Source organism: Aulonocara stuartgranti (assembly GCF_965226115.1).
Source record: "Aulonocara stuartgranti genome assembly, chromosome: 19".
Classification (NCBI taxonomy): domain Eukaryota; kingdom Metazoa; phylum Chordata; class Actinopteri; order Cichliformes; family Cichlidae; genus Aulonocara; species Aulonocara stuartgranti.
Window position 1 is genome coordinate 23,586,771 of NC_138955.1, and position 14,984 is coordinate 23,601,754.

Here is a 14,984-nt window from a genome sequence, read left to right on the forward strand (position 1 = left end):
CCGCAACTATAAAAAAAAAAAAAAACACACAAACAAAAAAAAAAAAAAAACATATGTAAAGACAGCCTTTTAAAGGTCAAGCTGAGTTCTAACTAATAATTTGTATATATTTTCCATGTTTTGAAACAAAATACTATTCAGACATCATATTTATATATCTTCTATTTGTGTTTTCATTTACTAATATCAGCTTGCAAAGCTGAATGCATATTACGATTTTTAACATATCTGATCACATGCAAATGTACTGAGGTAGTTACAAAAATAATGAAAATACATTAAAAAAAAATCACCATACAGATTTGCAAATGATTCTCTTTATTTGTTTAAACTGTATCCCTTAAAGCTTTTACTTCATTAATAGTTGGGCTTTATGAAAGAAATGGATGCATGTCATGCCCATCTCTCTCTTTGCATGTTTTCAATAAGTAGCTGCACTGTGTTTTAGCATTTTCTTCTATAGTTGACAATCTCAGTTGCTACCCTGATCACATTTGACTCACAATTAATTTTGCCTTGGTATGAAAGAAACATGATGGCACAGATGTGACGATATTGGGAGTCAGAAGAAGAAAGCAATTGTGATAAAACAACTGAAGAACAAAAACTAGGTGCTTGTGGCTAGATAAAAAGACAGAGCCTGGGACCAGATTTGTGTTCACACCTCTTCATTCAGCAGCCGTCATCTTTGTCCAGAAAACAAGCTCCTGCTAAGAGTATGTGACCTTTCAGATCCCTGTTCAGCTGTAAATACTATAATGCAAAAACTAAAAATATGCAAATTTAATCAAGTTTTTTTATTTAAAGAACACAAACTGAAGACGTGCTTGCACATTTGGGTTCAATTTAAAAGGCAATCAACCAAGCTCATTCCTTTCTTTTTATGAGTTGTTTTCACTCATGAGATTGTCCTCACAAGTTGCATACAGCTGATCTTGCAAGATAAAATCCTACGACTTACAAAAAAACCCAACCAAACAAAAAAAACTAAACATACATTGATTTCGATGAGGCTGCTGCCTCGGTTAAGTACAGCCTCCAAGAGACAGGACAACTTCTTGCTCATAGGACTCAAGCTAAAGTCACAGTGAAACAAATAAGGGCTATCGATAATCACATGGACCCACATAGCAAAATTGGTATGGCCCGGATCTGGCCCACACAATGTGCTTACACATGGCCTACATACTGCAAAGAATGACGGCCCTTTGGTGGCCCAGATCTGGTTTGCTAGATGTGGCCCACACATGGGCGAGCACAAGGCCAGTTGCAGGCACTGGTGGTCCTGTGCTGGCCCATGTGTGGATTACCTCCGCTAAACCTACCTTAATCAAACCATGTATTAACAACATGTGGCAGAACATGCAAAAGTTTTATAGTATTACAACATGGCATTTAGGTCTTCTAACTAAAATAGGAACATAAATAGTACCATCATTGTCAGACCTGGCACACATCTGGTTGACATACACCCTGCCTTGACACCAGTCAGTCCGAAGTGCCAGCTTGATGCCACATCCAGGGAAGACCTGTTTTCTGTGGGCCTGGGCCTCATACACCAAACCATAATCAGGCCAGATATGGCATACCATTGCATAAACAGTGGCGTCATTGCCAGACATGGCGCACATCTGGTTGACATACACTCTGCCATGACACGAGTCAGTCCGAAGTGCCAGCTTGATGCCAGATCCGGGCCAGACCTGTTTTCTATGGACCTGGGCCACATGAACCAAACCACAATCGAGCCAGATGTGGCATGCCATCACATAAACAGTGCCACCTATGCCAGGCCTGGCCCATATCTGGTACATGTCTTATCATGCCAGAAGTCAGCCAGCAGTGCCGACTTGATACCAGATCCGGGCCAGACCTCCTTACTATGTGGGGTGTCACATGGAATACAGCAGGTTAAAAACGATTGACTTCATTGGATGTCATCGTTCACATATCCACCCTAATTGAGGTAAACTGTTTAGTTGTGCTAATCTCACATGTGTTGATTTTTAAGCTTACACTATTGCTTTTTCACTATATACACAAATGTATGGCAGGTAACATAATGAATGCACATAACATGAAACAGAAAAAGAAACATTTTTAAATAATTTAATGAGCAAATGAACTGAATTGAAAGTCTTGTTCAAAGTCTCTTTTCATCCCTGTGAACTTATCATTGTAACAAATGTAACAATGCTTATTAAAACTAGGATTTTTAATAAGGAAAAAAATAGGTACAAGGAAAAAAACATTTAACTTCATTTTAATTTTATTAATCTGACAGAAACTACTGAATAATAATAATAAAAAATAAGAATTCTTACCGTGATGTAAATGTTCTTTGAAAGGTCATTCATTTGCATAAGTCTGCAAGTACAACATCCCTATGTGTGGTATGGCCAATGGGTCTGTTTTGCATAAGAACTGTTACACACAGTTAGGGCAAATGCATCACTTTGTGAGCCAGAGCCCTTTCTCCCCAGAGGATAATTCGTGTTCTCACCAAACCCGTGTAGCACAGGTGTAAAGACATGTGTATTCTACTTAAACATCAATGTGCACAGCTACCTTACATGCCTATTTTTTGGTTATCAGTAAGAGTATATAAATGAAAGCCTACAGTACATAAAAATAAGCTGGTAGTGTTTGGTACTTACAGCACCATGAAGACTTTATTCCTGCTTTATCAGTTTTTTACCATTTTGTTACACTTGCATGTTTCCAATGAAACAAATTTTAATATCAGACAAAGATAACCTGAGTAAATCCAAAATACCATTTTTAAATGGTTTCATTTATTAATGGAGGGGAAAAAAGCTATCCAAACTTACATGACCCAATGTGCCAGCATGAACCGCAATAAAGTATTTGTGATGATTGGCAATGAGTCTTTCACATCAATAGGGAGGAATTTTGGCCCATTTTCCTTTGCAGAATTGTTTTATTTTAGCCACTTTGGAAGGTTTCAGCATGAACAGCCTTTTTGTGGTCATGCCAAATCACCCCAACATGATTTAAGTCCGGACTTTAACAAGGCCGCTCCAAAACCATTTCAAAACATTCATTTTGTATTTTGAGCCAATCAAATGTGGACTTGCTGGTGTGTTTTGGATCATTGTCCTGCTGCATAACACAGCTTGCGCTTGTGCTTCATGGTACAAACCGATGGCCGGACATTCTCCTTCAGGATTTTGTGGTAGAGAGCAGAATTCATGGTTGTATCAATTACAGTAAGTTGTCCAGGTGCTGAACCAGCAGAGTAAGTCCAGACTATCCCACTACTACCACTATATTTCACTGCTGATATGATGTGGTTGGTTTTAAGACAGACATAACAGGACTCAAACCTTCCAAAATTTCAACTTTTGTCTGGTCAATCCTGGGAATATTTTCCCAAAAGTGTTGGGGATCATCAAGATGTTTATTTTGGCAACTGCGAGACGAGCCTTTGTATTTGTGTTAAAATCAGCAGTGATTTTTGCCCTGGAACTCACCCAAAGATACCAAATATGCTTAGTCTCCTTCTTATTGTTGTATCATGAACATTGACCATACCTAAGACAAGTGAGGCCTGCAGGACTTTAGATGTTGTGGCGTCTTTTGTAACATCCTGGATCTTTCGTTGTTGCGCTCTTGGAGTATGGCATTAAGTGTTGCTTTTTGAAATCCTTTACCTATTATCTATGAATTTTCTCCACAGGTTCAATTTGAGTGATTTCTTGATTAAATGGGTCTGGAAGTAATCAGGCCTTTGTGTGGCTAGTGAACTCTGCTTAAAAAAAAAAAAAAAAAAAAAAAAAAAAAGAAGAAAAAAGCTAATCATAGTTAATTCATGATTTAACAACAAGGGGGATTACCTTTTTTTAGCATAAGGCCAGGTAGGTTTGTATAGCCGTTTTTCCCTTAATAATTGAAAAGCATTCGATAACTGCGTCTTGTATTTACTTGGGTTAAATTGGTCTTATGTATTCGATGTATTCGCTGATCTGAACCACTGAAGTGTGCCTAAAATGGGAAAATGTATGAAATCAGGAAAGAATCAGGAATACTTTTTTTTTATGGCACTGTATATGTCCTTGAAATGATCAAAAGTTTGAAGGTTCGATTTAGATTTGCTTCCATCTTTGTCACCAAAGTCAAATCTCATTAACATGGTGCCTCCTGGGTGCACCTGGGGCGTTTTGGGTACGGTGTCAAAATTAGATCAAATGAGTGGAAAGAAAAGAAAATATTTTAGATTAAGAAACAAACACCTGAAAACACAAAATCCATTTTTAGAGTTTTATTCTTGCTTTTCAGCTTCTCTGTTCTTACAATTGGTGAACCCGTTTTGATGTTGAGGGTCAGCTTTGTGCCTACAGCCACAATGTGATATAGGTCATGTCAGACTTGTCCCACGAGTTTTCTACAGGCCATGTTTTCTGCTTATTTGTTTTTGTAGTTCTTATGTAGTTCAGCAAACTTCTAACAGCTACACACCAATAAAGCTGCACTTCAAAATACAATGGGTAAAAAAATCTAAACCTTTAATATGACTTATAACCTGTACAATTCAACTGAACAAACACCTTTTTATAACTGGGGAGAAATGTTAAGACTAGTTTTTAGCACACACCTGTCATCAGTTCCAGTGAGTTCATAAAAATCAAATAAAGTTAAATTGTTGCAGGAAGGACATTTACTCAGACATTTTAGTCGCCTAGGTCAGCGGTCCCCAACCTTTTGTGCGCCACGGACCGTTTATGTCTGACAATATTTTCACGGACCGGCCTTTAAGGTGTCGCGGATAAATACAACAAAATAAAACCAGTACCAGTACCCAAAAAGAAGAAGATTTATTCATAACACCAGTGTTGGGTAAGTTACTTTAAATTAGTAACTTAGTTACATTACTAGTTACTTCCATCAAAAGTAACTCAGTTACTTCAAGTTACTCGTTACTTTCAAAGTAACTAGTTACTAGGGAAAGTAACTTTGGTTTTACTCAGACTTCTCTTGTTAATGTGTTGCTTCCTTAACTTTGCCAGTCTTCTAGCTTGCTTACTTGCCACAAGTGCACTGTGCCACCTACCAAAGGAAAAAAATAACGTGCATATTTCCACGAGAGAAATCCCACGCCTGGACCGTCGTTGACCGTCGCCATGATTCTAGCCTACGTCACAGCGTCATGTGCGCTTTTTACATCCAACACAAAAACTGCAGTCGTGGTGCTTTGATTGTACTCAGAACTCAGACATTCTGCCTTCTGAATAGGAAGATGTTGGTAACACCAGACTGCAGATGAGCTGCATACAGGGCTGGACTGGGACAAAAAAAAAAATCAGCCCGGGCATTTTGACTAGAGACCAGCCCACTATTATAGCAAAAATCATAAAGCCTTTGAATGAAAACAAACACTGTTGTGACAGTGATGTACACTGTTCTGATGGTATATATGCATCAATCTATCAATTGTTTGTTGTAAGACTCAGATAATTATTTATTAAAAGCGAGACATTTGAAATGAGAATAAGAAAGTATTTCCTTGTGCCCCCCTTTCCCTTTTAATGCTCTACCTGGCCCCCTAGCAACACTTTGCTAGATCCGCCCCTGCACAGTTACCAGCTGTCAGCTACCTAAAAAAGGATCCTGGTGTTATTTGTCTCTCAGAAACAGTTCATAACTTCAACTCATTCATGTCACCTAAAAGGTAAACCTGTTTCTCCATCACAGCTCTGATGATTCAGTAAGGACATCTCCTGGTTTCATCTTCATGTTTCCCTCTCACCAGATAACCAAACGATATCATCACCAGCAGCTTACAGATGTGGCTCCAGCAAACATCAGCTGATACTAGAAATTAATATTAAATAAATTCTAACAACAGCTGATCAAACGTGCTGCTGTTTAACGCGACATCCGCTGGTTTCCTCTTTCTGGCGCAAAGTGGACGATAAATAAACAAGAGAGCCGATCAGCTGATCATTGATCAGTTTCATGATTGAAGTAGCAGCAGGAGAGGGAGAGGAGAGAATGAGAGAAGAAGAGGCAGCTGTGCAGCGTAAACACAGAATAACTCCAGCTTTGTGTCTTTTTCATTGTAGCTGAAGTCCGGGACAAACTGTTCCTTTTCACCTCAATACGAAACGCGTAATATTTTCTCTGAATACGAGACGATTCTGTTTTTTTAGGGAAACGGTTGGCAACTCTAATAATTAACCTTATGAACAAAATAAAGTTCAACAGCATTAACATCGTAGCACCCACCCAGCTGTATAGAAACCCCGTCATGCTAGCTAGCACGCAGTACGAAAAAGTCAGCCCAACGAAAATAAACTCCACCTAAACTTGGTTTATATCTGACTCAGACTGCAGGTCATAACTTCTTACCTGAAGTTCAGTTCACCTGACACTCGGACCGGCGGCCGCTTCGGGTCTCTCATCCTCCTGCGTCCCCTTTCTCTCATCCACCTGCTGGCCTCCACCACTTGCTAATGTTACTGAATCTGTGGAAGCTCCGCGATAGCCACCACACGAAGTAACGAGTAACGACCCTATCTAAATCCCAGTAACGAGTAACGCGTTCCTGATTTTGGCATAATAACTAGTTACCGTGCTCGTTACCACAATAATAACGTAGTTACTGTAACCCGTTACTTAATAACTCGTTAGTCCCAACACTGCATAACACACAGGAAAAGACCCAGGGAAACTGAGTTACTGATAAAAAACATAATGCTAAAAACTGATAAAAACCCTGAAAAGCATACATTTCACACCCAAGCCTTAACTCTTGCGCCCCGCTACCAAACAACTTACCGGTTCGTGGCCCGGGGGTTGGCGACCGCTGACCTAGACGAAACGCTACGGTCCCCAAGATCAAAGGGAAAGTTATGTTAGGAAAATGTTAACAAAAGAATTTTTCAGGCATTGGAGATAAGGTGGAACACAGTGAAGACAGTCACGTGGAGAAAATATGGCACAGTGATATTACCAAGAACTGGATCCCAGAAGTTGCAGAAATTTTTTTGCAAGACCTCGTTATGTACTACATGCGACATTCTTCATATGTCAGACTATGGGGTGGGATGGCACGACAGAAAGAATAGAACACAATAGAATAGAACTGAAAAGACTCAAATACCAACTGTAAAACTCTGTGGTGGCAGCATCATGGAGTTTTAAGTGGTGGCCTTTATGAACAATTCCAAACCGTCACATCTGGCACAAAACATTAACCCCTCTACTAGAAAGCTGACGACAATGATGAATTTCCCCTTTGCGCACAACAACAACCTAAAACATATATCGTAATTAACAAAGGAATGGCTTCACCAGAAGAATCTTAAAGTTTCAGAATGGCTAGCCCCAAGGCAAATGAAAATGTGGGGGGGGTGCCCAAAAGAGGCCTATCATCAGAGAAGTCCTTGCAATCTGAGATTTGGCATGCTTGTGCAAGGGAGAGTGGGAAACTGTGGCTAAGTTAAGATTTGCATAACCCAAAAAGACTAAATACAGCATCAAAGTCAAAAGAAACTTTCAAACTAATTATTTTATGAGACTTCTGAAATGATCGATCTCCGTCTTATTTTATTACATCTGGGAAAACTCCCATTTTAAGAGAGGTTTGCAGGATTTTTAAATCCAATTTTGAAGCCCAGCTGATATTGGATTGATAATACCGATACTAATACTGATTTTAAAATTTGACGATTTAAAAACCTGATATCAGCCAATATTTATTTTCTTCTGTCGAGAAACATTAATCAAACAGACTTGCCAACCATTTTTTTAAGTGGAGTTATTACTTATTTATGCTCTGCCTGATTCTGCTCAGATCAGCTGGTGGTTGTGTTTGTGGCCTTCGAAACACGTGTTACCAACAGAATAAATTGCACTTCCTCTGATGGACAAGCTACGCGATACTGATAGACTGGAAAATGGCCATTATCGACTCTAATCTAGTCAAATTTTTAAAAAAAGAATTTAACAGGTTGGCAGGAATCTCAGTGCTAGCCTCCTGTTGCAAACTGATTTTGACACTCACTCCACCCGACCTCCAATCTCCTTTTCACCTCATGGTATTTAAACTCATCGTCCTTCACTACCACTGCTCCTTCCATCTTTACCTTTCCACCTGCTACTCTCTAATTCACACACATATATATTTTGTCTTGCTTCTAATGACTTTCGTTCCTCTTCTCTCCAGGGCATACCTCTACCCGACCACGCTCTCTTCCACCTGCTCCCTACTCTCACTACAGATTACATCATCTGCAGTATCATACTCCATGAAGACTCCTGCTTGACCGCATATGTCAACCTCACCATCAATATCATAAATCGGGGGGGGGGGGGGGGGGGGGGGGGGGGGCTCCGAGCCAATCCCTACCACCATCTTGAACCAGTCTTTCACTCCAAATGCACACCTCAACACTGAGTCATACATGTCCGTCACCAGCCTCACATACTTCTCCACCACTCTTGAAATCTTCATACCACATCTCCCAACTTTGCCACCCCTCTCCTTGCTGCCTCCTGTCTATTTCTTTTTTTAAATCTCCTGACTATCCCCATTTCTCTTTGCTTACCTCTTCCTTTGAATGCTTTCCTCATTCTACCACAAAGTCTTCTCGTCTTCTTTCATTTGTCCAGAGGATACACCAAGCACCTTCTTGGCAGTTTCTTCTCACCACTGCAGCTGTACTTTTCTATAAATCTGGTAACCCTTCCCTACCACTCAAGTCTGTGTCAACTCCTCACTGAACTCTGCTCAGTTGTCCTCTTTCTTCAGCTTTTAACATTTAATCATCGTCTCTGTCTGGACGTGCTTCCTTTTCTTGACTTCCAAAGTCATCCCACAGACAAGCATCAAATGGTGCCTACCTACTTTGCTGTGAAAAAGTCTTTCCCCTTTCCAATTTCTTCATTTTTTGTCTATTTGTCATATGTTTTAGATCAAACTAATTGAAATACTAAACAGAGATTGTATTCTGTATTTAATTGGGCTGTTTTTAAATGATGATTTAATTTAAAGGGAAAAACAGGCCTCCAAACCTTACTGGTTCTATGTGAAAAAATAATTGCCCCCTAAACTTAATCACTGGTTGTGCCACCCTTGCCATCAAGAAGGGCAAGCAAGTATTTGCAGTAACTTGCAAAGGTGGAGAGTCTTTCGTGTCACTGAGGAAGAATTTGGCCCACTTTTCTTTCCTCCACTCTTACACAGCATGTCTCACCATTTCCATCTTTTTTACTAAATTCACTACCATCTGTTTTTAGATTAACCAGATAACCTAAACCCACTACCTGCATGTCTTAGGACAATGGGAGGAAGCTTGAGAACCCAGAGAGAACCCAGGCAGACACGTGGAGAACATGCAAACTCCAATGACTGGAGAAAACAGTCTTAGATACTGGGACACACAGAGCAGGAAAGAGTCCACAGTAAAGGGAGTGAAAGAAAACATTTGCATTTACCGTAGTGATAATCTGAAGGGTATCAAATGTTGGCAATTGATTTTGGTAAACTGTCAAACTAATATACAGTTGGTATAAGTATCTGCCTTCCTCCTGCGAATGTGAACATGGTTGCCTAAAAGGCATTTATGAAAAACCGGTTCTCAAAAATTCATATGCTTTCATTTCGTATTTGTGTGGTTCAAATGTGCACAGTTTGTACTGCATTTACTCATTTTATTTCTGCAGTTTTTTTTTTTTTTAATGTGTTACATTTCAGTTTCTATATTTCTTTTCCAGGTGTTTTCACATTGTTTTTGTATTTTGGGACAAAAATTCACACCAATAATACTTTAATACTATAATTATAGTATACTTATATATAGTACAGTATAGCATATGCATTGTTATAGTGTAAAAGAAGCTGTTGTCAGCTCTTCTTCCTCTCACTCTCTCAGGTTATACCCTAGTTTCCAGCTGAGAGGTTGAAGTCAGGTCCAGTTCTCATTTCTGCTCAGAGTCACACATCTAGCAAAAATGCTGTCTCGCTTTACCAGCTAATTGGCATGAAAAGGTAGTTCCACCACACACCTAGAATGGGAACTCTCTGTGCAAGCCCTATCATCTGAAACTACAAATTTGTTTCATTTTTTTCACACAGAGAAGCATATGAAATGACCTGCAGCTACTCTCTGGGTAGTCATCAGCTGGTGCTATGACGATGAAGGTGGGAATGGCCTTCAGTAAGCTCACAGCTTGGTGTCTGTGTGTGCACGTGCATGTGCGCGTGTGTGTAATAGTGAGAGATGAATCACCATGTGTGAACCGCTTTAACCACTAAAAAGCAATAAGGTGAACAGAGTGAGTTTAGTGGTTAGGACTACCAGCTCGTAACCACATGTACCTTTCAGCTGGCCTCTGCCAGAAAGCCATACCTACTAATCAAGTGTGAATTACAAAACACTGGCACTGCAAACAAACAACAAAGCGAATCCAAATGGCAGAATATTTAGAAAGTAAGAAAAAGGTTAAAGCCATTGTTACATGTGACAGTTTGTTCTTGATCCCAGTTGTGGGGTTTCTAACAATATTGAGATAATCAATGAAACGTATCCACCCTGAACTATATTGTAATATGCTTTCATCAGACAAAAAACAAACAGTTAAGAGCATGTGGCACACACCTTATCTAAACAACAGAGCCGGAGCTGACTTAAGGTTTAACAAGTCCCACAGTGTAAACAGCAGAATGTCAACACAGTGGTTGTTTCATAAAGAAATATTTAACATGAGCTGAATAGTCTGAAGAGCAAAGAATTACAGTGGGAATAATGTTATTGTTGGTATATCCATTATATCAAAAAGAAAGCCACAAAAACTCAAGCTCAAATAAATGATAAGATATTAAACTTGGTGTTCAGTGTCTTCATGAAGGACACTTTGGCACATAGGAGTGACCGGGGATCCAACCACCACCTTTCTGATTAGCTGATAACCTGCTTTACCTCTTGGCTGCCTTGCACTTTGGTGCATCATGGTACTTCAGCATCTCTGGTACCGGTCGGTTACAGAGGAGACATGGTGTTGGTGATGTTGTCAAAATTCACTAACAGACCTCTGCCTTGTATACAAGCTTTATAGTATCTTAGTATCTCAGCCAGACACCTTGTGAAAAATCTGCTGGTATCTTGTTGAATTCAGCTGGCTAAACCCACAAAGAACCATGAATATGAGAAACAGCAGGACAAATTATGTGACTTATTTCTAAGTAATTTTACCCATGCTGCACCACTATATCCAATCTAAGGGTTCCACCACCAGCCAAATCCCCTTTAACCCCTGAGAATATCCCCAATAAAATGGCACCTAGACTACTGTCCTATCCTATCCTAGGCTATAGTAAACTGAAGGTTTTCCTTCTTGTTGCCCCAAGTGGACGAAATTCGATTTTTATTTGTTTTTGCTCTTGAAACTGACAATTTCTCCTGAGGAGACTCCACACTGTCACAATGTCCCAAATTAGCAAGAGTGACATTCTGGTGTCTGTGTTTTCATGCTCCCAACTGCAGGAGAGTGTCAGCTTGGAAACTGTTTTCTCTGAAAGCCTTAACCTAAAAAAAAAAAAAAAAAAAACTACACAGGCATAGTCCTCAGATCAATCCATCAAGCAGAAATGACTTCTGCATAAATTATGCAGATCTATAGGGAAGAAGATCATAGAGGTCTCTTATTAAGCTGAATTTGATTCCTTCCATTTCACAGAGTTCCCCTCAGATGAGTTTGCAATGTTTTTTTTTTAAATTGTACCAAGCCCAAAGCAGAATATGCAAGCATTGCACAATGAAAGCATACCCTTGCCTGCACTTTTGAAACATATTTAAAATGCTTCAATTGCTAACAGGGTGTGATAATAGTTCACTCACATTCCCATGGCCCTGTCGCTGGTTTACCACTGTTCCTTCCCAGTCATCGGGCCATCACATTTTGGTCCTTGTCAGACTCACTCAAATAATTCCAGGATAACTGTAGAACCACTTTAAATTTAAAATACATGAATACATGAGGTTCCATCATAGTTGCTCTCCCCATGGTGAAAACCAGACACTATGACTGCTTTTCCTAGATGCGGCTTTGACTACATCATTGGTGGGTGGAGGGAGATCATAGACCAGTAGAAGAGAGCCAAGGATCGGTCAGCGATCTCTCTCGGTCCTGTCACCAGGCAGCCATTTTCACTAGGTGAATCTACAGGAACGTTTCGGCTGCTACATTGTTAGCAGAAGATTTGGGTGCCAAATTGAGTGATGGTGGAAAAACTGAAAATATTTTTGTGTAAAAGTTCTTTAAATGGTCTGTTTAAGGGTTAAAGGCTTTGTTACCTTTTGGATGTGCACACTTTTGTTTGAATCTCAAAAATCTGTTAATTTGTGCACATAAATTTTAGTTTTCTTTGTCAAGTATGACCATTTTGCTAGATACTGGAATATGCACACATAGAAAGCCAGGCTGAAATCCTGTGACAACTGATTTGTAGTCTAGTATTGCACATGCTGCTGCATTTTATGCTGTGTCCTTTTGTCCTTGTGCCAGATGTCAGGATGTGGTGTACGACTCATTAGGATGCCAACTTGCCTCTGCATGGGGGTTAACGTTTTTCACTTGGCTTTTTAAAGCCTGATGGAAGATCCTGCTTTATAGAAGTTACAGGGTAAGATAGCTGGATCTGCAATAGTGTAGAAATAATGGTAATACTGCATAGCAAGTAATGAATCGCAAACAGCAACAGCTATTGCCTCAATGAGTCATCAGTGAGGGAATCCTGCTCCCTCCTTTTGACTGGGAACAACCATCATTAGCAGCTGTGTGTGTGTGTGTGTGTGTGTGTGTGTGTACGTGTGTGTGTGTGTGTGTGTGTGTGTACGTGTCTACTGTAAGTATGTGTGTGCTTGTGCATTAACCACACCTCAGTGTCTGCATGTGTAGGCGCTGATCTTGTCTGTCTATGTGTAGGAGTCTATTTTGCCTTTCTGTTTGTATGCGTCTATTATCTAGTGTGGTTGTCAGCTTTTCCATGTGTGTTTATTAGGGGAGGTCCCTTTCTTTGTTGTTGTTTTTTATGCTGGCTGGCACAGGAAGAGAGACAGACAGTAATATTCATAATAACACTCGGGAATAAAGAACATTGCTGAAGGAAATGGAGAGAGAAAGAAGGCGAGGAAGACAAAGAAGATGAGGGTAGCAGCTGGTTGTCGTTACTCTGCTGCCCATACACTTCACTGCAGGAGCTATCAGTATATACAGTAGGCTCCAGCAATCCCCTCTCTATGGATACAAGTAACTGTGTGTGTGTGTGTGTGTGTGTGTGTGTGTGTGTGTGTGTGTGTGTGTGTGTGTGTGTGTACTTTCAGTAGCTGAAAGCATTGCCAAGGGGATGAGGTTATATTTCAGGTCACAAACTAGCTAGAGATTTAATTTGAAGAAGAACAACTTGATTATGTTCTCTCAGGCAAAAACAGCTTAAGGAAATATAACTAAGATGACACAGGTGAACACACACACACACACACACACACACACAGATTTGGCAACTCATTTGAGCTTTTTTAAAACATACGTTTATCCAAAAGAACTTTGTCTTCCACTTTTTTTTTGAAGTTCAATCACTAATAATCAGCCAGACCTACAAAAAAGCCAGGATGCTGTTGTGGCAGTCTTTGATATAGTCTTGAGTCTATCACCCTGCAGCCCGACAGACTCTAGCATCACCATCTTGGACTGCAGGAGGCAATGGTTCTTCTTAAACCTCGACTAAACTTTCCACATCTGCGAGTCCATTATGGTTCAAGTGACTCACATTCTGATGACAAAATATGCATGTGAAGGGGTTTGTTTTTCCACTGATCCGTTGAGAATTCACATTACAGTGCACCAATTATAGACACATCCCACGTGGCGGACTTCAGTAAAGTATAATGCCAGGTCTCCAGTTGTCCATGTCAGTCTAACTAGAACCTGCAGCAGGTGGAGAATTGTTTCATATGGCTGAACACCAGCCTCACCAAGGTTGCAGAACAAGCACTAATCATAGCCCTACCATGCAACAAGAGACTCACTGGAAAGGCAGTTGAATATTATTTATTTGGCATCATGTATCTGGCAATGAAAATATTTACTAAGGAGCACTTAATAAAGGGTACCGTTAACTGTGCATGAGTCCATGCAGAGACATACCCCAATATTGCAACAAATAAAATTCAAATCTGCAGGTAACACTACAGTGTTATCTGCATGCCCGAATTAATCCCTGCCTTCTTCATTCAGCTCCTCTCTTTAGAGTTCACCACAGCAGATCATCTGCATCATATCACCCTATACCAGGGGTCTGCAACCTTTAACACCCAAAGAGCCATTTGGACCCGGTTTCCACGCAAAACAAAAACACTGGGAGCCGCAAATACTTTTTGACATCTAAAATGAAGATAACACTGTATATATATTGTTTGTTACCTTTATGCTTTGTGTGAACAACTAAGGTGTGTTGCTTATGAAATCCATGAAGTGCTACAGAGAAAATTACATTTTATTTATGTAGTTAACACATTTTGAACTCTTAAAGAAATATAACAAAAGGAAAGACACCAACATGAACTAAAATGATCCATGTAGCAAAGAAAAACTGTTGTGAGCCGCCACCCTCATATCGCCTTTGGGTTTTTGGAGCCTTGACCTGACTTTTAAAAAATTATTTGAAAAAAAAGCACTATGCTTTTAAAAAATGAAAAATATATATTTGCAAAATTCTGCCTAAATATGTATTTTACCTGGTTAATGTGTTTGGCGGGGCGTCGTCTGCAGCACTGCTGCAGGGGAGGCAGACGCACCTGAGCGGCACCCGCAATCACGCCTCGCCGCCTTAACGTCTGTGCTATCTATGCTGTTGTTGGTATGTGTCGGGCTGTGAGCTGAAAAGCTACAGCCGGCTGTGTGCGTACAGCAACCGCGTGTGAAAAGTGGTCAATAAAGACCTGCTAAAAAGCATGTTCATG

At 40.0% G+C, this 14,984-nt stretch overlaps 1 protein-coding gene across 10 annotated transcripts in view; it reads right to left on the bottom strand.

Annotated features, from left to right (window-relative positions):
* Positions 1-14,984, bottom strand: part of slc4a11 (solute carrier family 4 member 11) — a 104,140-nt gene that overhangs the window by 74,158 nt on the left and 14,998 nt on the right. The gene's annotated exons all lie outside the window — the stretch shown is intronic.